This window comes from Cynocephalus volans, chromosome 2, assembly GCF_027409185.1.
Source record: "Cynocephalus volans isolate mCynVol1 chromosome 2, mCynVol1.pri, whole genome shotgun sequence".
Classification (NCBI taxonomy): Eukaryota; Metazoa; Chordata; class Mammalia; order Dermoptera; family Cynocephalidae; genus Cynocephalus; species Cynocephalus volans.
Genome location: NC_084461.1, coordinates 12640456 through 12663532, shown reverse-complemented (window position 1 = coordinate 12663532; position 23077 = coordinate 12640456). Strand labels below are relative to the sequence as shown.

At 37.9% G+C, this 23077-nt stretch overlaps 1 pseudogene; it reads right to left on the bottom strand.

The window, feature by feature from the left end:
• Positions 1-5214: 5214 nt before the first annotated feature.
• On the bottom strand, positions 5215-13125 carry LOC134370411 (heat shock protein HSP 90-beta-like; annotated as a pseudogene).
• Positions 13126-23077: the final 9952 nt, after the last annotated feature.

Below are 23077 nucleotides of genomic sequence, written 5' to 3'. Positions count from 1 at the left end.
TATGTTTAGCTTTTTGAGAAACTCAAATTTCAAAGCAGCTGCACCATTTTACATTGCCATCAGCTGTATAGGAAGGTTCGATTTCTCTATATCGTCATCAACACTTGTTATTAGTTGTCTGTTTGATTGTAGCCATTCACAGGAGGTAAAGTTTCAAAGTGTATCTTTTCATGAGTTTTCCATTTCCTCTATTCCTATTTATCCTGTCTCACCTTGTCCCTCTTGACTGTGATGTTACATCATGTTTATGTGTATCCTGGGCATGATCTGATGGCTTAAATATTTGATCATAAGACTAGGAATATTAATAATTAAAATAGGTGGGGAAGTGCTGTAAAGTTTGATGAATTGTATAGTTTTTTTAATCAGTAAAACAAACTGTACAGATACTGTACAAAACATGTATTACCAAGAACATAGACAATCTGGATGAGTGATTGAAGGGTTTGTTTATGTATTATTCAGCCTAACTTTGAAAACAGCCTGCCTTGTTGACTTATACAAAGCCAGTAAGGCACTTACCACTTTGTCATTTCAATAATCCCTCTTTACATATTAAAATGCATTGCAGCCAGCAGGTAGGGTTGAAATGCAGGTTGGGAAGTATATACTCCATTGCAATTGTCCTCTTGAGGAATGGAACTTGCTAGAGACTGAATTGTTTATATGAGTTCAAAGTCCCCTTTGTATACCTATTTGCATTTCAATGAGAAATTTCCAAATTTAGCTTTTAAGTTAATTTAGTTTTTTTTCTGGAAGACCATAATTTCTTTAAACAACTGCATTAAATAGTATTCATCTTTGTCAATAGTCAACAAGGAAACCATTAAAACTCAAACAAAGGTATCCTATGAAGAGCTGTAAGTGGAAATGATCCTGCTCTTTGCTGAATGTCTGAGAAAGGAATTTACATTTTGCCCAAGGTCAATACTTTCCTAATATGTTCTTAATACCTTTGAAACTTACCTTACATCAGTGCCAAACAAATAAACTGATAATGTACATTTATTCTAAACATGAGGTCTCATTTCCAGCTAGGCTGTTTTGTTTTTGCTTTTTATTTCAAATTTACAAATTTACTCAGTCTGAGCTTCTTCCCAGGGTGTATTTTTTTGGGTTAGTCACACCCAGAAATTCAGCCAAATGTTATGTCTGAGAAGCTTCTGCAGATGCCCTTGGTGGAATCCTCTTTCCTCTTGCACTTAATTGTAGCATCGTCACTGTCAGCCACAATAACTCTGCATGGGTCCATCTCTTCAGTAGGTCTCAAGGGTAACAGCGCATCAGTACTGTCCAAAAATCTTTTCAAATGCCTGCTCCCCTCTGGGATTCTGACACAAGAGAATCTAAGTTATGTTCTAAACTGAACAGATGCCTTTCATTTTCTACATATTGACAGGCTCAGTCACTGGGGAAGTTTATCAGATTCTGGGAAGGGGCAGAGAGCCATTCTCTACCATGATTTTAAAGGAAATTGTTCTTTCCACCTTCTTCTCTTCCCCTTTGCTTGTCTGTGGTCTGAATCTGCCAATTAAAGATAGTGAATGACGAACTTACTAATTATACATTTCATAGACACATTTAAGGAGGAGGATCTAGAATAGGCTTTTAAAAATGTCTTGGCTGAAAAGACTTCCTACAAGGAAAACTGAATAAAGAATGGAGATGTTTTTATTGAATATATGTGTTATGTGCCAGTTTGTTAAGCATTTTATAATAATTGAATTCTCCCCACAATTCTGTGAAGCGGGTATTGTCATCCTCACTTGACAGGTAGAGAAATAGCCGCAGAGAAACTGAGCAAATTGCTGGAGATCACACACTAGGAAGGGGATGGGGCTGGCAAATGCCCAAAGGTCCTTCAACCTCCTGCACAGCCTCTGGGTTAAAGATGAATACGTTTGTATCAAGGTAGGTTAAAACATTAATATTCTAACCCAGAATGACAGCATCTAAATGGGAGTTTGAAATTTTACTATGTTTGTTAAGTACTCATGCCAAAGCTGAGTCTGCTGGTTGCTGCATCATATGTCACTTTTTGAACAAAAGACAGATGCTTCAGTATGAACGTGGCGGCTTGTGTGTGTCTCCCTGCATGTGTGTGCGTGTGTGTGTGTGCACTGAATTGGATGTGCACGGTCAGGGTGTTTGGCTCTTCTTTGGTGCAGAGTATGGCCCTCAGTCAGAGTTTGATCTGAGCAGTAAACTTCCAAGTGTCCTCAGTGATTAATCTTAGTTATTCTCTCAGATTAAATCCTTTATTTAAAGCAGTGATACTACAACTGTGGTATGTTTACAGTTTAGGGGACTTTGGTATGCTTGGGTTGGAGAAGCTTCGACGTAGACGTGACACATCTATTAGAGCTTTATTAAAACAAGCATGGCTAAGTTATGCAGAGTTGAGGAGAAGTTGGGGGTTGGGGCTACCGATTTACATTTATAGGAATTATATACATCCATTCAGTGTTGTATAAGGACTACAGTGCTGTTAGAAGACCCTTGTACATAAATAAGCATCATCTAAGGCATTATATTGAGTGTCTTTGTCCCCATACATCTACTTATAACATAGATTTACATTCATAGCTGTTAATTTTTTGGCACATTTCTCAGCAGGAAGCTTGGGACAACATGTATGATGAAAGATCTTTGAAAGGGCGATTGGAAGTTTCTTTGGATGAGTGTTTCAAGCTATCTGTGGTGAAGACCAGTTATTTTTCCCCAACTTGTTGCAGACCCAACATTGGTATCAGTTCGCACCAAAGGTGACCTATCACTTGCATTTGTGAACATCAAACTGGTTTTACTCTGTTCAGTGAGATGTGTCTGCTGATCATACTGTAGTATAACAGGCAATGACAAATTGTTATAAAAATATCTCACTTCCAATTTTTGTGCTCATCAAGAAATAGATAACAGTCAGCAGATTGGTACTAGTCTTTGAACCAGACTTTAAGCAGCACTGCTGTAGACAAACTTTACCTGTTGGACAGTTCTGCCCAAGGCCAACGCTGCCAGTAGGTGTTATAAGGGTGTAGACACTCTTGACACAATGCATTAGAAGCTGCTTATTTATATAATGAACAAGGATATTCTAACTCTAGGATTGTCCTTATACAAAACCATACTGTTCAGTTGGTAACAGGCTCTTGACCATTTTATTTTTTATCAATAGACATGATAAGGGGAACAGCTTTTCTGACCTGAAGTGTGACTCTTCTGTATAAAAAGGGCACAAGAACAAATATTGTAGCTGCAAAAGCAATTGGGAGCATTGCCTATATCTGTGTAGTATCACAGTCAGCAGTCTGAGCAGCTTGCAGACATGAGAAGGACGGATTGCTTTGGGGGAGAAAATCTATGGCTGGGGATAGAACAAAGGAGATTATGCTGCTTAGGCAGGAAACTGGGGGAAACAATAGAAATGTTTAAAAACACCAGTATAAAATTTTTGTTCTTTCCTTCATCTTTCTACAAAATTATGTTCTTTCTCTTTAAGGCTTTTTGGAGGTCGATTTATTTTTAGAATTTTTCAGGTGCCCAATCCTGGACACACTTACTTTGAAGTGAGGTGTTGAAAGAGAACAGAGGCTATTCAGATAAAGGGATTCAGTACAGAGCATATTTACTTGATTTGAGCATTTAATTTCATTGGCGTAGAAATCGGCGTAGATAATCTGTTTCACTTTTTCGGTGACTGCATTCTTTGTCTTTCATTCAACATAAATTTATACCTTTGGTATTTAAATGCTTACATCATTATGAGGAAGGAGGTTTCTAGTTTCCTCTTCCCCCTGTTATTTTTCTGTTTGTGAGTGGCTACTTTAGAGGTTGTTGAGCTTTTCCTTTCAATGTCCTGTGTCATAAACAAACATCTGTGCAGTGATTAAGTTGAGTGGATCAAATGGAGATTAAGTTTTGGTGCAGAAAATACTCATGTTGAGGAAGAGGTCTGATTACTAAAGTACACATTTGGTCTCCGGTGTGATGCCAGGAGAGCTCCAAAGCTCATTCTATAGCCAAACATTTGATTGCTAAGCAAATCCTTAACCTTGATCACCAGGCAAGGTGCATATGTAGTGTGCAAGATTTTCCACTTCTCACTTCTCCTAGCCCAGTAATTTTAACATCTGTGTGTACTTTGTAAGACAACTGCTTCTTTCAGGAAATATGCATAATTCTTGGCAATCAGTGCCCATGAATTGCAACTTTTTTTGTTGTTGATGTGAAATTATATGAAAGCTAAAAATCCTCATGCTCCAAGTGATCATAATTTGATTAAGTATGGATTCTGTGGATGGGGAAAATGAAACAGTAAATATAAAATTCTCTAAAATATTATGAATTTTCAAAATTTATACCATCAGTTGAAAATTCATCTTTTTTTGATAAAAAGTATTAAGTAGACACTTGAAAATATTTCTCCCATTTTTATTTGATGCACCTGGAAAGTCACAGGGTTTGGGCAGAGATGGCAGATTTACATTTTCACATCAATATTTGGTATCCTTGGGCACAAATAGGTGCAGTCAGTGACCTGGAGAGCAGGTGGGACATGAGGGTGAATAGATACTGAGTGCACATGACAGAGACTCACAGTGGACATTCCATCAAGGCCAGCAAGAATAAGAAAGAGCTGAGGTGGGAAAGTGGGTATAGGAAGCAGTTTTGGAAAATTCAATATGTTGAAGTCAAGGCGTTGTGGTAAATCCACTATGCTCAGTTCTGCCCTAAAATGCTTCTCAGCCTCCAAGAGTGAGAAAAAAATATTTCTTTGGCTTTTTCTGATGAGAGTTACTATATTTTGTTGTATCTGAGCTGCCATCAATTACAAGGGAAAATTTATTTTCACTAAGAAACAAACAAAAACTCACTTCCAATTAAACTATGACACAATAGTGCCTTCTCATTGAGACTTTGTATTTTACATATATGTATATATATTTGTATTAAACTGCATTTTCTTTATTTTGCATACTTAATTTCAGAACAAAATAAACAAACAAACAACCGCCCCCCCCACACACAATACACAACATAGTAGAATTAGGAAGGGATGGGGCTTGAGGCCCTTGTTTCCTCCCTTAGACACAAGAACAGAAGAGAAAAAAGAGACTCCAGCAGAGGAAGCCAGGTGGCACAGGGCCACTCAAGACTGCTATGGGAGCCATGAAGACACTATACAGAGGGCACAAAGTTTCCGAGTAGAAACTCCTAATCTACTTCTTCCATGTGAGAGGCATACTCATCACGCTCAAGGGGTGGGATCTCAACAGGAAGTGCAGCACTAGGTTCTTGTGCTGACACTTCTTCATCTTCATCATTGCCTAGCCCTATCTTGATCATGTGGTAGATGCAGCTGGAGTGGGTCTGAGGATCCTCAGGGGAGAAGCCAGAAGAGAGCAGTGCAGTTTCAAACAGCAGCACCACCAGGGCTTTGACAGCCATGTCATTTTTGTCCTCCTCAACCTCCTGCCACAGCGTCTCCACAATGGGGTGGTCAGGGTTGATCTCCGGGTGCTTTTTGGCCATCATGTAGTTCATTGTAGAGTTGTCCTGAAGTCTTGGCTTTCATGATATGCTCCATGTTGGCTGTCCAGCCATAGGTGCTAGTCACTATGCAGCAGGGTAAAGACACAAGCCTATTGGAGATTGTCACCTTCTCAACCTTCTTATCCAAGATTTCTTTCACGAGCTTGCAGAGGTTCTCAGACTTGGCCTTGCTCTCCTCCATTTTCGTCTTCTCCTCCTCATCCTCAGGTAGCTCCAAACCCTCCTTGGTAACTGACAGCAGGCTCTTCCCATCAGACTCCTTGAGCTGCTGCATGCAGTACTCATCAATAGGCTCCATCATATATACTACCTCAAAGCCCTGCTTCTGCACTCGCTCCACAAATGCAGAGCTGGCCACCTGTTCTTTGCTCTCACCAGGGATATAATAGATGGACTTCTGTGTCTCCTTCATGTGAGACACATACTCTGACAGAGAAGTCATCTCACCTCCAGACTGGGAGGTAGGATAGCACAGCAGCTCAGAAAGGTGTCGCCAGTTAGTAGAGTCCTCAGGGATTCCAAGCTCTTAGAGAATGCCTTGTAGAATTTCTTGTAGTTCACCTTGTCTTCTGCTAGCTCAGAGAAGAGTTCAAGGCATTTCTTAACAATGTTTTTGAGAATGACTTTTAAGATTTTGCTCTGCTGGAGCATTTCTCAGGAGATGTTCAGGGGCAGGTCCTCAGAGTCAACCACACCACAAATAAAGTTGAGATACTCTGGTATCAACTCATCACAGCTGTCTGTGATGAACACACAACAGACATAGAATTTGATGTTATTTTTCTTCTTCTTGTTCTCAAAAAGGTCAAAGGGAGCCCGATGAGGGATGAAGAGCAATGCCCTGAATTCCAGCTGACCTTCTACAGAGAAGTGCTTGACTGCCGAGTGGTCTTCCCAGTCACTGGTGAGGCTCTTGTAGAATTCTCGATATTCCTCTTGGGTGATGTCATCAGGGTTTCTGGTCCACATGGGCTTAGTCTTGTTCAGTTCTTCCTCATCAATATATTTCTCCTTTATCTTCTTGGTTTTCTTTTTCTTATCCTTACCACTGTCATCTTCCTTGTCTGAGCCCACATCTCCTGTCTCATCTTCCTTCTATTCCTCTTCTTTCTCAACTTTCTCTTCCTCTGCCTCCTCATCACTGATTTCCTTCTCTCATTCCTTCTCCAAATAAAAGGTGATGGGATAACCCATGAAGTGCGAGTGCTTCTCCACCACTTCTTTGACCTTCCTCTCCTCTAAGTTCTCTCTCTGGTCTTCTTTAAGGAGGAGGATTACTTTGGTACCTCAGCCCATGGGCTCACCGTGGTCAGCAAGCACAGTGAAGGAACAGCCAGCAGAAGGCTCCTAGGCATCCTGTTCATTGTCATTGTGCTTTGTGATCACAACCACTTTCTCTGCGACCAGGTAAGCAGAATAAAAGCCAACACCAAATTGCCCAATCATGGAGATGTTTGCACCGGTTTGAAGAGCCTCCATAAAGGCTTTAGTGCCATACTTGGAAATTGTTGCCAAATTATTTATGAGATCAGCCTTGGTCATGCCAGTGCCTGTGTCCACCAAAGTCAAGGTACATTCCTGAGGGTTGAGGATGATGTCAGTTTTCAGCTCTTTACCACAATCCAACTTGGAAGGGTCTCATAGTGAATCTTATCCAGGGCATCTGAAGCATTCGAGATCAACTCCCGAAGGAAAATTCCTTGTTGGAATAGAAGGTATCCATGGTGAGAGACGTGAGTTGGGCAATTCCTGCCTGAAGGGCAAAAGTCTCCACCTCGTCCTCTCCATGGCGCACTTCTTCAGTCCCCTTGGAAGGAAAGAGCAGCAAGCACTAGAGAGCATGGAGGGTACGGATAGTGTCCGACATGCACGGGTAACGAGTGCAGCATGGGGGTGACTCGAGAGCTGTATTTTATATTTTTTGTAAGAGCTTTTTTATACTCAGTTAATTAAGTGGTCACACCAGCTACTCATTACTTTGAAATGTCTTTTTAAAAATTAACTAATTAGTTTATATTTTTAAAAATTGAAATACAGTTGATTGTACACGTCTATGAGGTACAGAGTTAAATATCACTACCTGTGTTCAATGTGATGCTCAAATCAGGATAATTAGTAAATTCAACGTTGTACAGGCAATCATTTTTTGTGGCCCTTTTTCATGGTTTACTGACTAAGACATAATTTAAGGGTACGAGCATCAAAACAAAGTGAGCACAGATGAGCATTGCATCAAGTGGCAGCCAACGTGGTCTATTGTGCTACAGCTTAGATTTTTCAATTTCTCATGAAAAATAAGCTTTATTCAAAAGAGCGTTTTTGCTCTGTTTCTGCTTATACATATGTGGTGATCTTTATGTTAAGGTAAAGTTGAAAAACAGAATAATTTTTGAGTTATTGTATTTTTACAGCAAAGCAAATTTACATTTATGCAATGGTTAGGGATGTAACAAAGCACAAAAAATAAAATAGAAATAAAAGTAACTTCTAATGCTACTGCTCCATGGTAATGGTAGCCCCAACATCAACGATAAAGGGCACTCAGAACATATTTTGCATAAGACATTTCTTTTCTGTACCATGGATTTTCCTATGAATGAAACCTTATCTCTGCCTCCTTACAACACAAGGTAACTTGTTCTGAGTGGCCTGATACGTGTACTGACTAAGTACTAAGGGGTTTGGAAAAAAGATGTTCACATAATACTGGAGGCAGTTCAGTAAGAAACAACTCTGTGGAGGAAGTAATATTTGATACAAATCTTCACGGGTAGGGTGTTCAGGTTTCGATAGGGGATGCAGACATTTCAGAAGGAGGAAAATATTTAACACGCAAACAAGATGTTCAATTAGGCTGATGGAGAGGGTCATGAATTCTGATGATAAATCTCCTGGTTTTTCTGGGCATGTGGTAGAATTCCATACCATGTTGGAGTCATAACCCCCAGTACCTCAGAATATGACTTTGTTTGGGAATGGGTCTTTATAGAGGTGATAAAGTTAAAGTTTGATCAGTAGGGTGGGCTGTCACCCAATATGACTGGTGCCCTATGAAAAGGAAAAATTGGGGCACAGGGACAGACATACACACAGAGATGATGTGAAGAGCCACAGAGAGAAGACAGCCATCTATAAACCAAGGAGAGAAATCTGGAGCAAATTCTTACCTCACAGACCTCAGAAGTAGCCAACACAGCCAGGCTACTTCTTCTAGGCTTTCGGCCTGCTGAATTATGGGCAATAAATTCTGTTGTTCAAGGCACCCAGTTTGCAGTACTTGGTCACAGCAGCAGTAGCAAACTAATGTTGCTGTTAAATTATTTTGAAGTGCTAGCCTCTTTGATCTTTGTAGATTTCAGATCCCCCCTCCCCCATATATGCTGCTATAATTGTCTAAATTAAATCAGAAGCACAGGAGTAACTTTCTGCTCCTCAGTGTACAGATTGAACCTATTTTTCCAACCAACTGACCTTTGTTCAAATTTGTATTTGATCCCTTCTCATATTAGAAAGGTAGCAAGGCTTAACATGTTTTTGCAAATACAAGCCCTACCTTGAAAGATAGAATAAGAAGGTTACATTTTAAAAGATCCAAGACAGCTTTGAATCCTGCATAACTGAAAAAAGCCCTTTGATGTGATGAATGCGGTCATTAGTTTAATATCTAGCTCTATTGAAACTCTTTACAATCAGCTTTTGAGTTAAAGGCATCAAGGTAAAAGCTTTCACAGATTTCCTACTTAATAGGAATGGGGTATGCACTGGAGATTTTTACTTGTTACCTTCTAAATTCTACACCAGTATACAGAAAATGACATGATAAATTATTTCTCCAGAGTGGAGTGTAAACTCTGATACAACATATTTTAATGCCAATAGATCAACTGTCTTTGGCCTTATGAAATGATATTTATTATTTATTATTTAGCCATATTTTGAGAGCCCTACACTAAGAATATATATGTAATTTTCTTTGTAATCTTAATTTAGCCCTGGAAAAGTTAATCTCTTTTATTTTGTGATATGACCATTGAATCAAACTGGAATGGAAAAATTGTCTCAGTAAATTCTCTAATTAAGATTATATCCAAGTCTTGCATCACTAAAGTGTTCAATTTATCCATCCACAATATGGATACAAAACCTCAGATTTAACCTATCTTGATTCCCATGATAAAATTTCTGGATATGCACTAGTTTTATTCAAAAAATAAAAATGAAAGACAGACTTGAGATAACTTAAGTTTACAGAATAAACTATGTTCTAATTTCTCAACCAATGCTATTGGCAATGTTTAAAAGCGAGACTCAAATTCAGATATCCCTGAAAATTAGGAAACTTGAAAGCTTATTTTAATAATGACATATCAATGAGTCAATAAAAAGGATAGGTTTCCAAAATCACATTCACAAAATATTTAAGATTGATGCATTTATGTAGGTCCAGAATCTTGTTATGAGGATGTTTCACATACAAGATGGACTTAAGGATAGTATCATTCAATCATGAAACATTTATGGAGCCCTGTGGATACCACAATATTTTAGTTATTAGGAATTTAAAGATGAACAAGACAGTGTCACTGACACATTGATGGAGGAGGCATATGTGTAAATAAATAATAGTGATACAAGTGTGACACACATATTTTTACTAAGCTGGGTCTGGTGTGTTGGAATAGACATAAGGTTATACTTGATTTATCTTCCATGGATTAGTAGACCATTTTAAATCAGAAAATGTGGGCGAATCCCAGAGACTGGGGAGAAGAGAAAGGAAGAGAGGATGAGGAGATATTGCTTAATGGGTACAAAATTACAATTAGATGAGAGGAGTAAGTGTTGGTGTTCTATTGCACAGTAGGATGACTGTAGTTAACAGTATTTTATATTACAACATAGCTAGAATAGAGGCTTTTTAATGTTCTCACCACAAAGAAATGATAAATGAATTAGGTGATGAATACACCAGCCACACTGATTGGATCATTATACAATATATATATGTATTAAAACACCAAATTGTACCCCATGAATATGTACAGTTACAATCTGTCAATTAAAAAGAAAAAACTGTGGAGGAATATTCTCGGCAGAGGAGACAGTACAAGCTAAGTTTCAAAAGCATAATAGTGTGTGGTCAATTTGGGGCACAGCATGGATCAGACTCAGAGAAAACTGCTTGTGCAAGGTGCACATGTATACCTAAAAGTAGGTTTGAGCAGGATATTCATCTAAGTAACAGCAAATTTTGGAACTAGAGAGCTCATGAAAATGAAAATAGAATCTAATAGTCAGACTGATTCAACCAGCACATGACTCCCGGGAAAAGCAAATGTGACGGTCATGCTGAGCGTGCATAATTACACCATTCCATTTCCAGTTCTGCTGCTGATTATTTGGACAATCTTTGCCAATTTATCCAGTCTCTGTGCACTTACCAACCAGCAGCTGAAGAGCAAATCTCTAAGCCTAGGTACAGCTTAAAAAGAAGCTGGAGTTCTGAGATGACCAGTTTAGTTGCTACTTGATTTTAGAATCTAGGCACAGTTCATTAAGTGTATGCGTAGTGCCCTTTCAGAGAAAACAATTAGTAAGTGAGGTAGTGGATATTTAGCACATATGTTTGGGTACCTTGCACCTCTTGAATGTCTCTCATGTGAGACTTTTCCATCAATGAGTCTCATGTCCTCAAGGTATGAGCTAAGAGTTACTTTTCACTTCCTTTGCAGCTGGGGCTTAGCACATGACCTTGGCTGCATCATCTACATGCGTTTGACCAAAATTTCATTTTACAAGAAAGTGAGTTGAAGAAGGAGCAATCCATGTGGTGGAGGCATCTATCTTTTAGAAACAGCAATTGGAGTGGTCCCAGCAGAGAAATCTCCCGCCCAGCACCTACGACGCAAGCTCAGATGTTGATGGCAGCAACCAGACTCCACCGCAGCAGTCTGGCAGTGAGGCCCAGGCATCTAACCAAGTTGTAGAGTGTCCAAGTGTGGTTCTGGATCCTTCCAGGAAGAGTAGTATGTGCTACTTATACAGTTCAGTAAATATGTTTCTGCTTAAACTAGTGAGAGGGGATTCTGGAATCTCCATCTAAGAATGCTTTCTGATCTGGCAGTCTGACATTCTTCTCTCTGGACACTACCTGTCTGCTAGACAGGTGAGCTTTCCATCATGAGTCAGTGCTAGCATGCTCTTCCTCTTGGAATAAATCAAAATGTGTTTCTTTCTGGTGACCTTTCAGCGATGACAAAACTGGCCAGTCTCCAGATAAACTATTTGAGGACTCAGCTGTGAGTGAGTCTGGTGATAGTGTGGTTCTCTTCTGACTGTCGTCTGACTCCAAAAATAGATGTAGAAAGTCAACAGGAATAGCTGCTAAGACTTAGAATCTTTTGATAGAGAGATTGAGTGTTAGAGAGGTATGGCGAGGAAGAGAGGAATCAGGAAAAATAGGGAGAAAGTGGACTTGTGATGAGAACAACAACAATAAAAAAAAAAAACAGTTGGAAGAGGAGAGGGTAAAGAGAAAGTACAGTGGGACTGGTAATTGCTTGCCGAGGACTTTCTAACTGGAAAAATCCTGTACATTTAAATACTTCACAGGTGCCACCATGTCTTAAATTGTGCCATTCAAGTATACTTTATTTTGATTAATTACTGCTCTCTCTAGTTGTCACCTTTACAATGGATATATCAGGCACACGTAACTCACCAAGTCATTAACAGCTCTGGGGGATGATGAGCCAGAGTTTTAGGATTCTCATAGACTGGTTTAGTATCCTTGCCTTGTAACCAACCCACCTTTTCTTTTTTCTTTTCTTTCTTTTTTTTTTGTCTTTTTTGTGACCGGCACTCAGCCAGTGAGTGCACCGGCCATTGCTATATAGGATCCGAACCCGCGGTGGGAGCGTTGCCGCGCTCCCAGAGCCACACTCTCCCTAGTGCGCCACGGGCTCGGCCCCAACCCACCTTTTCTTTTTTTTTTTTTTTTAAATTTTATTTTGTCGATATACATTGTGGCTGATTATTGCTCCCCATCACCAAAACCTCCCTCCCTTCTCCCTCCCCCCTCCCCCCCAACAATGTCCTTTCTGTTTGCTTGTCGTATCAACTTCAAGTAATTGTGGTTGTTATATCTTCTCCCCCCCACCCCCGGTTGTGTGTGTGTGTGTGTGTGTGTGTGTGTGAATTTATATATTAACTTTTAGCTCCCACCAATAAGTGAGAACATGTGGTATTTCTCTTTCTGTGCCTGACTTGTTTCACTTAATATAATTCTGTCAAGGTCCATCCATGTTGTTGCAAATGGCAGTATTTCATTCATTTTTATAGCTGAGTAGTATTCCATTGTGTAGATGTACCACATTTTCCGTATCCACTCATCTGATGATGGACATTTGGGCTGGTATACCTGTTCCCCAATGTTCATCGCAGCACTCTTTACAATAGCCAACCCACCTTTTCAATTGCACTCTGCTTTCTTTCACAGCCCTGTCTCTTCCTTTCCTGAAAGATTGCCTTGTTGTAATCTCCATCTGTTTTCACAGGTGTTTCTAGAGTCATTTTTCCATATAACCATATAGAGGTTTGCTTCTCCAATGATCTGAAACCTCTAGATGGATAAGACTTTCGATCTTTTTCTTTTCCCATCTTTTTTTTTTTTTTTTTGTCATTTTTTCGTGACCGGCACTCAGCCAGTGAGTGCACCGGTCAGTCCTATATAGGATCCGAACCCGCGGCGGGAGCGTCGCCGCGCTCCCAGCGCAGCACTCTACCAAGTGCGCCACGGGCTCGGCCCCTTTTCCCATCTTTTGAATTTGCCACAACTCTGCAAGTTCTATGGAGAGGCATCTTCAGTTTTAACTAAATTTTCTTTTAGTGCATGGCATCAGACGGTACCATCACACTCTAATAATGTTTACACTAATAGGCTCCTGTGCTGTCTTTGTTTTTTTTTAGGCTGTTGAAGCTGACATTGAATCACCTTAAGGTTCTCCACATTTTACTCTTCCCACACTTCTGTCTTCTTAGACACCTTAGTTCTGTCTTTCCACAACTCCTTCCAAAACCAGAACTGACAAATAAAGTTCATTTTGAAGTATTATTTGGGCAGGCATTGATTACCTGGATGTGGCATCTGTTTGTGCTGATATGGTCATTTAATGTATACAGAGTTCTATGTGAACTCAGTTCTATGAGATTCTATGACTGAGAGATTAAGCAGTCTCTGGGGGCCCTAGCCAGGGCATATGTCTTCCAAGATAGCGTTTTTTGTTTTTCCTCCATGGAGTGCCTATGACAGCTGCACTTCCAAGGGATAATCCTCCATTGGCAATTCTCACTAGATCCATTTTTCTTCTGTTCAAGACAGTGTAACCAAATACACTTTCTATTAAAGAGATTGTAGGGATTCCCTGGAGTCCACTCTAAACTTAAACATGTCAGTCATTCACAAGGATTGACTGGTGCTGATAATACATGCTTATGACAGACCTCACTCCTCATTAGAACACACTGGTGGCACCTCAGCCTAGGGTTCTGTGACCTGGTTTCTTGTCTCTGTCTCCATGGCCTCCACATTTGTTCGCACTATGCTTTGGTTACCACCTTGGTCTTCTTACCCCACATTTACGTTGTTGCTTCCCTTTTTGGCATATATTTTGCATAATATAAAAGCTACTCACTCTCAGCAGTGGTGTCTTTTCAAAATTATATAACACAATCAGCTCTTTTCTTCTCTGCTAGGAAGGAATGAGGTATCTGAACTTAATGAATTCATCCACACCTAGACTCATTCATTCTCCCAGCACTCACCCAAACTTGCTTTGTGGGAAACAGATCAATGAGACACTGGCCAAAATTGTTACTTGACTCTTCGCTTTCAGCAAAGTCGGGCTGATGCTCGTGAGCAATAGCAAACACTGACCTTTAGCAGGTAGAAAACACCTTCACCTTGTAAGGGTCAAAAAAGAACACAACTGAACAAGTTTCATTACAGTAGCACAGGTGAGCTAAAAAGCTCATACAACTAATCTGTGTAACTACTTTACTGCCTCCATGCTGTGATTTTTTTCATTCATTTTGAAAATATTTCCAGTGATTTTAGCTTCAAATGGAATTTATTTGCTTGTGTATATAACTCTAATATGCTGCAGTTTTTCTTTCTGAAATTGTCATAAATAAGAACTTGCTTTTGTTTTAGCTGGTGTCATTTTTTTATGACTGAACGAGGTTAGTTATGGCAAAGTCTAGGTGGAGACATGTTGGTAAATCGACACTCATCAGAAACGCTCATTTATTATTTCAGTCTAATTAAATATAATAAATCCACTTGAAGAGGCTTTGCTCATGTGATATGTAATGCTTTCCTCCCTTCATAATTGAATGCCGTGCCCTTTTATCACCGATATTCATGCACAATCGAGTCCAAATCTGAGCAGTCAGTTCCAATGACATTGTTCAGGTTCTTTCTGGAGATCTGGTGGTGAAGATTTGTGTATGTGGCCAAGGGGATAATGATGGACCGGGAGCATGCTTTTCTGTGTGGCCCACATTGTTCCTGTCTCACTAAGATGTCTGCTCTAAGATGCTGGTGTCATGATTTGGGCTCTTACTTATACAGTATGCATTATTGCTTATGAGTTTGCGTGGAGTACAGTTTGAGTTTCATGAGACTTTACCAGTTGGTCTCTGGGTAAGGCTTTGGTTTCCCTCCATGGCACTGAATGAACCTGCTCCACATGCACCTGTTCATGTTGAGGAAAACACAGTTAGTACAGCCTCACAATGCCTACAAGTTTACATCAGTACCATCACCAAGGTAGACAATATAGAATTAGCAGTGATCACTTTGTGGCTGGTAATATGTGCCAATAACACACACATGCACACATGCATATGTACATACACATTTACAGTTGGCTTTTCATATTCATGGGGTCCATATCCATAGATTCAACAAACCATGGGTCGAAAATATTCAGAAAAAATTGTGTCTGTACTGAACATGTACAGTTTCCTTGTGATTATTTCCTAAACAGTACAGTAAAACAACGATTTACATAACATCTGCATTGTATTAGGTATTATAAGTAATCTAGAGATGATTTAATGTATATGAGAGGATGTGCACAGGTTATATCTAAATACTACCCTATTTTTTAAGGGTCTTGAACATCCGTGTATTTTGATATGGAAGAGTCCTACAACCAACCCCCTGCAGATACCAAGGGACAACTGTATGTACATATATATATACGTGTGTTTGTGTGTAATACATAATACAATTCTGTTTACTTTGATTTCTAAAATTTCAAATGTCTACATATAAAGAAGGATTATACATAAGAAATCAATGTTTTTACATAATATCCCAAAGGCAGTATCTCTATGGTGACAGAAAAAAGATAAAACCCGTCAACCAAACAAACAAAATAACAATAAAAAATATTTTATTGTGTGTGTGTGCGTGTGTGTGTATGTGTGTGTGTGTAGGCGAGGAGTGGAGATTAAGATGTGAGGATGGAAATGGAAATTGCTCCTTAAAGAAACAGGTATTTTGCTATATGAAAAGATGTTTCCCCACTAAAGGCAAAGAACAACCAAACGAAACTTCCTTTCTTCTTTGGCTTCTACCCAGAAGCACAAGTGAGGGAGTGTTGTTCCTGCCTGGGAAAATAATACGAATTCTGCCATTCACTACCTGGCTGCCCATAGATGAATTTCTTAAACACTTCGAGTCTTGATAATCCTATTAAGTAAAATTGCCTGATGTGTGTTGGGGGGATTTTAGTATTTTGGCATGGCTCACTTCCCACTACCAAAGCTAAAAAAATATTTGTTTTCTAGCCTGATGGAGGCTAGTGCAATATCAGATGAATTTTTCCTGTTTTGTCGTTGTTGTTGTTTGTAGTTTGAAAGAAAAAGAGAAAGATACAAAATGACAAGATCAGTGGTGCCTTTGCAGTGGTGGTGGTGTTCACAGCAGCATCCTGTGTAGTCATGTGTGTTCCTGGGGGACCAGACTTCCAGAGTTTCTACTAGTTTTCCAAATCCAGTTCTTTAGCATCCCCACTGATTCTATGAGCTTCCCATTGTTTTTATCTAACCTTACCAATAACTTAAAGCATTTGTTTTGTATCATATGCACTAAAGAATATCTATAAACAGATAATTTAATGAGGAATAAATACTCACACACATCCCTGTGTAACCACTGTCTAGCTTCAGAAGTAGAACACTGAATATTAAAAATGCCTTTAAAACCTTTGTATATTCCTCCCAACTTACATTCTCCTCCTCCTCTCCAAATATAAGGACTCTTTGAAATTTGTATTAATTATTGCTTTGCTTTTTTTGTAGTTTTATTATGTATGCACATATCCTTAAATAGTATATTGCGTAGTTTTCTGTTTTCTTCTGAACTTGACAAAAATAAAATTGTTTATGTATTTTTTCACAATTTTCTTTTCTCATGTATGTTTCCTTGAGACTCAGTCATGATGGTGTGTGTAATTTCATTTTATTTACACTGTAGTATATCAGTGGTTAATCAACAGGTATGCACATTTGAGTCAGTTGGGGAGCTTTTCAAACCATCAGTGCCTGATTTCCACACATACCAATGAAATCCTTATCTCCTGGTCATCAGTATGTTTAAAACCTCTCCCCTGGCAACAACATGGATGGACCTTGAGAGAATTATATTAAGTGAAACAAGTCAGGCACAGAAAGAGAAATACCACATGTTCTCACTTATTGGTGGGAGCTAAAAATTAATATATAAATTCACACACACACACACACACACACACACACACACACACAAACCAGGGGGGGGGGAAGAAGATATAACAACCACAATTATTTGAAGTTGATACGACAAGCAAACAGAAAGGACATTGTTGGGGGGGAGGGGGGGAGGGAGAAGGGAGGGAGGTTTTGGTGATGGGGAGCAATAATCAGCCACAATGTATATCGACAAAATAAAATTAAAAAAAAAAAAAAAAAAAAACCTCTCCCCTGATTCCAGTGTGTAGCTAGGGCTGAGTTCCATGTGTAAATATACCACATTTGGTTTTCTCTTCTCTTGTTGTTTGTAGTTTCTTAACAATTACAAACAATGCTGATGTAAATATTCTGAAAAAATATGTCTCTTGAGGCCTTATGCAAGATATCCTGTAGGTAATACAAGTAGGAGTGAGATTTTAGGGTCGTAGAAGATATGTGTGTTCAAATTTACTAAGTTATAACAAAATATTTTTTGCGGTTCCCGTTTGTCCACATCTTGGCAATATTTGATATATCTCTAATTACTACTTAAGTCTGCATCATATTATATGCATATTTTTTCTAGATATTTGAGGTTCTTTTTTCTGTGAAATCCCTGTTCATGTCTTTTGCCATATTTTGGGAGGAGAGATTGTTTTTGATAGATTTGTACAAGTTCTTAGAATAGTCTAGAAATGAGTTCTTTGCCTTTACATATGAAAATTTTCTCATTTGTAAATTATCCTTTCCTCTCTCTATTTTTATTTTTTCTTTAGGATGAACAGAAATTGTAATTTTAACGTAGTCACAGGTAACGATCTTTTCCTTTATGGATTAACTTTTAAAAATATTTTGTTTAAGAAATTTTTCCTTATCCCAAAGCTATGAATTTATTTACCATATTTTCTTACAAATTTAAGTCCACAATCCGTCTGTAATTCTTGCATGTGTGAGTGTGTAGAATAAGCTAGACGTTTCTCTTCATTTTTATTCCTTATAGATAATCAGTTGTCCTAGTTCTGAGCTCTTTATTCTGTTCTATGGATCTGTTTGTCTTTTTCTGTAGCAATACTAAACAGTTTTACTAACAGTTTATTTTAACAATTCTTAATATCAGTAGAGATTTGGTTATTCTTCTTTTTCAGGAGTGTCTTGACAGTTATTGGGTTTTGCTCTTCCAAATAGATTTAGAATTAGCTTACCAAGTTCCATGAAAAATTGTTTTGTAATTATGATTGGAATTCAGGGTGAATTAATATATTTATAATATTAAATATTCTCACCTATAAATACGGTATTTTATTTGTTTGTTTTCTTTGTGGTCTTATAATTTGCTATGAAATGTTTGTGCTTAAAATTTTTTAACTTAATTTTAGATATTTTTTCCCCCTAGTAAAAGTGGTGTTTTAATTTGATTTTCTAATAGTTCTTCGCTGGTATAGAATGTCATTTTACATTGTAATAAAATATACATAACATAGTTTTTATCATTTTAACCATTTGTAAGTGTATAATTCAGTGGCATTAAGTACATTCACAATGTTGCATAATCATCACCACTGCTACAGTTTTGATGTTCCCTCAAAACTCATATTAAAGCTTGATCCCTTTTGTAACAGTGTTAAGAGAGTGGGAAATCCAGCTATGATATTTGAAATGTGGAGCCTTGAGAGATGGTTGAATTATGAGGACTCTGCCCTCATGAAGGGATCAATTCATTCATGGATTAATGGGTTAATGGATAATTGGGTTATCGGGGGGCGGCACTAGTGGCTTTATAAGGAGATCAAGTGAGCACATTAACACACTCAGCCTTCTTGCCATATGACTCCTTGCAGTGCCTCAGGACTCTGCAGAGAGTTCCCCCCAGACAGAAAGACCTCACTAGATGCACCACCTCAACCTTGGACTTTCTAGTCTCCAAAACTGTAAGAAATAAATTCTGTTTCCTTATAAAATACCCAGCTTCAGGTATTCTGTTATAAGTGACAGAAAACTGACTAGTACGTCTACATGCAAAACATTTTCATCATCGCCAGCACAAACTCTATAGCCACTAAATATGACTCCCCATTTTCCCCTCCCAATAGTCCCTGATAATTCCATTATACTCTCTGTTTCTATGAATTTGCCTATTCTAGGTACCTCATATAAGTAGGATTATGTGATATTTTTCCTTTTCTGTCTGGCTAAGTTCACTTAGCATAATGTTTTCAAGGTCCTTCTATGTTGTTGCATATGTCAAAATTTCATTTCTTTTTATGGATGAATGCTATTCCACTGAATGTATATAACACAATTTTGTTTATCTGTGGATGGACACTTGGGTTGTATCCACCGTTTGCCTTTTGTGAATAATGCTGCTATGAATATTGGTGCACAAATATCTGTTTGAGCCCCTGCTTTCAGTTTTTTAGGTATAAACCTAGGAGAGAAATTGCTGAGTCATATCATAAATCTACGTTTAACTTGTTGAGAAACTGCAAAACTGTTTTCCACAGCAGCTATATTAATTTATATTCCCACTAGCAATTAACAATTTCTCAACATCATCACCATTTTAAAAAAAGTTATAGCCATCCTAGTAAGTGTGAGGTGGTATCTCATTTTGGTTTTGATTTGCATTTCTCTAATAACTAATGATGTTTAGCATCTTTTCATATGTTTATTGACTATTTGTATATCTTTTTTTGAGAAATGTTTATTTATGACCTTTGCCCATTTTTTAATTGGGTTGTTTCTTTTTTTGTTATTGAGTTATAGGAGTTCATTTATATATACTGGATATTAACCCCTTATCAGATAAATGTTTTACATATGTTTTCTCCCATTTCATGGGTTGCCTTTTCACTTTGTTGATTGTGTTCTTTGATGCCCAGAAGTTTTAATTTTGATGTAGTCCAATTTATCTATTTTTTTTCTTTTGCTGCCTGTGCTTTTGGTGTCATATCTATGAATTCATTGCAAATCTGGCGTCATAAAGATTTTTCTCTAATGTTTCCTTCTAAGAGTTTTGAAGTTTTAGCTGTTACATTTATGTCTTTAATCTATTTTGAGTTAACTTTTGCACATAGCTTAAGGTAAATGTTTAACTTCATTCTCGTGGATGTGGATAAACAGTTTTCCCTACACCATTTGTTGAAAAACTAGAATGTCATTTTACAAATCCTTATTAATTTTTATTTATTCTAATAATTTTTCTATAGACAAATTAATCTATAGATTAATTTGGGGTTTCTGTGAAGACACATATCAGCTGCCAATAAGTTTCTTTTCAATCTTTGTACCTTTTCTTTCCTCCCTCCGTTTCTCCCTTCCTCTCTCCTTCCCTTCCTTTCTTCCTCCTCTTCTTTCATACTTCTCAAATGCACCCCCCTCCGCACTTCCTGGTTTTTAAGTCCTTGAATAATTCTCTCCACTTGAGTGTGTGTTGGATTTTACTGACTTGCTTTCAATGAATAGAATACAGCAGAAGTAATGAGATATTACTTCTGAGATTAGGTTACAAAAAGACTGGCTTTCATCTTAGATACCCTCTCTGGTTCTGTTACTAGTTTACTCTCCTTTCTTCTCATGTTTGTGTGTTGTAAGCAGGGTTGAATGAAGTATTGAAAGTCAGCACCGTTGTCCTGTTTCTGAGTTAAAAGAAATGCTTTTACCTTTTACAATTGGTTGTAATACATTTTTGTAGAGGATGCATAAAGCATATGTACTTCACAGGGCCTGGTTTTCCAAAGCCTTGCAGTTTTGACCTTACAAAAAACAGGAAATTTTCCTCAGGCTATAGTCTCTATTGTAAGATAAAGAATTGTAACACAGCAAGATTGCTGGTTCAAAAAGACAGACAAGTTACTGATTGATATGTAAAGATACTGGGAAATTGCCGTAAGAAGAGAATGTTTGCTAAGATCAAGCTTTTGTTGGTGGATCACCTAAACTGCCTTAAGGAATGTCACTTTGCTTGTTTTACTGAATGTTATCAGCCTATATTGTTAAACTATAACTCCACCTATGTTCTCTTCCTGTAACTTCCTGGTCTGGAGAATAAATGTGGGAAGAGAACCCCAATTCGTGGTTAATTTCCCAAATGGAAGGAATGCCTCTTGCTTGAGGGTTCTGGGAGATTAACCACTTCAGGGCTTCTCACTGCTCAGAAGAGATGGGCTCTGAGTAATCCTTTGCAGCTCTGTCACACAGGGGAAAAGGGGTGACAGATCCGTGGGGGGCAAAGCAACAATTTTTCATAATTTTTGTTTTTATTTTTTTATTTTACATAGTCTCTATCAGGTTGAGAAAGTTTCCAAATTTCCTTCTAGCCAGGGGATTTTTGTTTTTTTATTTTTTTATGAGACTGTTTTTTAGAGCAGTTTTAGGTTCACAGCAAAATTGAGAAGGTATAGAGATTTCCCATATACCTTCTATCCCCCCACATGTGTAGCCTTCCTCATTATAAACATCTCCCACCAGAGTTGTACATTTGTCACAAATGATGAACCTACATGACACATCATTATCACCCAAAGTCCATAGTTTACATTAGGGTGCACTCTTTGTGTTGTACATTCTATGGGTTTGGACAAATTTATAATGACATGTACCCACACTTATAGGATTATACAGAATAATTTCACTGCCATAAAAATTGTCTATGCTCTGCCTATTCATTTCCCACTCACCGCAACCCCTGGCAACCACTGGTCTCTTTATTGTCTCCATAGTTTTACCTTTTCCAGAATGCCATATATTTGAAATGATACAGTATGTAGCCATTTCAGATTGTCTTCTTTCATTTAGTAATATGCATTTAAGTTTCCTACGTGTCTTTTCATGGCTTCATAGCTCATTTCTTTTTAATGCTGAATATATTCCAATGTCTAATGTACCACAGTTTGTTTGTCTTGTCATCTATTAAGGGGCAACTTTGTAGCTTCCAAGTTTTGGTAATTATAGATAAATCTGCTATAAACATCTGTGTGCAGGTTTTTGAGTAAGTACCAAGGAATGAGACTACTGGAATGTATGATAAGAGTATGTTAATTTTGTACAAAACCACCAAACTCTTTCAAAGTTATTGTACCATTTTGTATTCCCACTAGCACTGTTATGAGAGTAGAGTTTCTGTTGATTCAAATCCTCACCAGCATTTGATGTTTTCAATGTTCTGGATTTTGGCTATTCTGATAGGTGTGCAGTGGTATTGCCTTGTTTTAATTTGCCATTCCTTGATAGCATATGATGTGAAACATCTTTTCATATGCTTATTTGCCATCTGTACATCTTTTTGGATAAGATGTTTGTTAATGTCTTTAGCTCATGTTTTTTTTTTTTTTTTAATCAGGTTGTTTGATTTCTTCTTGCTGAGTTTTAAGAGTTGTCTATTTTGGTTAACAGTCCTTAATTAAATATATCTTTTGCAAATATTTTTTTTCCCAGTTTGTGACTTATCTATTCACTCTCTTGAGATTGTCTTTTGCAGAGCATAAATTTTTGACTTTAATGAAGTTTAGCTTATCAATTCTTTCTTTCATGGATTTCATGGATGGTGTTTTATCTAAAAAAATTATTACCAAACCCAGGGTCATGTAGGTTTTCTCCCATGCTTTCTTCTAGGAGGTTTGTAATTTTATATTTAGATTTGTGATCTCTTTTGAGTTAATTTTTGTAAAAGATGTAAGGTCTGTGTCTAGACTGATTTTTTTAATATGTGGGTTTCCATTTGTTCTAACACCATTTGTTGAAAAGACTA